Below are 1,963 nucleotides of genomic sequence, written 5' to 3'. Positions count from 1 at the left end.
AGAAGTCTTGCATAGAAAGTTGAGACTATAATGCAGCAGAAAATAAGATTGCAAAGTCAGTTTGGGCACTAATTTTTAAAGGACCTGAATTAACTCTGCTAAGGTGTTGAAATCTGATGCCACATAAGATTGGGAACCAACGAAGATTTTTAAGCAGGAGAAAGATATATGCAAGGTTTTAGGAAGACAAATCTAGCAATAATGAAATTGCACCAGGGACTCTTATACTGATACATAAGACATCAGTTAGTAAAAGCCTGAATTAGAGTAATGGAAGTCAAAATGGAAAGGAAGAGGATATGAGAGAGGCATCTCCACCCCCCCCCCAAATGTGCATGTCTGTGTGTCTGTGTGTCTGTGTATAAGACAATGAATTGATTGCATAGAATGGATGAGATTGTTGTTGTTTGTTTAAGTAGTCATATGCAACTCTTCCTGACCCCATTTGGAGTGTTCTTGGCAAAAACAAAAGTAGAGTGGTTTGTCATTTACATCTCCATCTTATTTTTACAGATAAATAAACTGAGGGCAACAGGATTAAATGACTTACCCAAGGTCATATAGCTAGTAAGTGTCTGAGACTGGATTTGAACTTAGTTCTTCTTGACTCTAAACCCAGAACTCCATTCACTGACCCACTTAGCTGCCTCCAGGGATGAGATAATGAAGGTAAAAATAACCCAGTGGTTTGCAACCTAGATAGGTAAGAGATTGATAAAAGCACTGAAAGCAATAGGGTAATTTGGTGTGCTATCTGCTCTGAAGTGAAAAAGATGAGTTATATTTCATACCTGATGAGACTGAAATATCAACAGATCATCATATACACGTGCTTTAGAGGCAATTTAAGGGAAATATGATTGGGGGGTAAATGGAACAAGGATTTGTTCATTGAATATTATGTGTTTATAAGTGCTATGTGAAGCACTGTTACAAATATTCTGTCATCTGATTATCACAATGTCTCTGGAAGGCAGATGCTATTATTATCCCATTTTAGAGTTGTGGAAAATGAGCCAGAGATAAGGTGATTTGACCATAGTTACAAAGCTAGCGAGTACTTGAGGGCAAATTTGAAATCAGATCTTCCTGACTCGAGATGCAGTACTCTATTCACTGGGCCATCCAGATGCTGATTGGAGCTCAGGAACTATATGTTACTAATATTATAGTTTAAATCAGGGCTGTCCAAGCTTAGGTTATATTAGGGCTGCATCAAATTAAAATAATTATTCCAGGGATGCACCCAGAATAAAAAACACAGTACAGTAATAGAAAGTGAGGGAACACATGCCATCAATAGGACCGGTGAAGGTGCTAAGTGCAAAAGCAAACACAAAACAACAAACAGACAACACAACAGTATAAATGTAGGTGCATACTGAATAGTCTGCATCATAAACACAGAAGGCATCCCACAGATTGATTGAAAATTCTGTGAGATATGTTCCATCTTTAATATTGCATTCCATGCAAATTATTATTTTATTTTTTTGCCTGTAAAAATTAAAACCTACAGGCGGGCCACATAAAATCACACTGCAAAGGGGGAGCCAAGATGGTGCTGTAAAAGGAGGGAACTACTGGAGCTCTCTCAGAAATTCTGTCAGATACATCTAAAAAAGTGAATCTGAGCACATTTGAGAGGATTAGAAGCCACTAGTAGACAGAGAGGGGCAGGAGCATGGGGAATGTCTCCAGTCTGGGAGACTACTGGGAGAGTGAAACATGGGAACAGGAGCAGGCCCAGGGTGGAAGTACCACCTATAGCAGCAATCAAGCCCTAGGCCTCTCAACCCAGGACAGGAGTCTGACAGAGCTAAGGGAGATACCAGGGCAGAGACTGAGGCCAGGGGAGCAGCTACACCAGAGGCCTCCAGCCCACAGCCTAAAGGTTTGAAACTTATCTTTTTGAAATTCTGGGAGCCATGATGGCCAGGTAAAACAGCTCTCATCCCTCCCC

The sequence above is a fragment of the Trichosurus vulpecula genome, chromosome 2, assembly GCF_011100635.1.
Source record: "Trichosurus vulpecula isolate mTriVul1 chromosome 2, mTriVul1.pri, whole genome shotgun sequence".
Classification (NCBI taxonomy): domain Eukaryota; kingdom Metazoa; phylum Chordata; class Mammalia; order Diprotodontia; family Phalangeridae; genus Trichosurus; species Trichosurus vulpecula.
The sequence above is the reverse complement of the archived record's forward strand: the minus strand, read 5'-3'. Positions refer to the sequence as shown.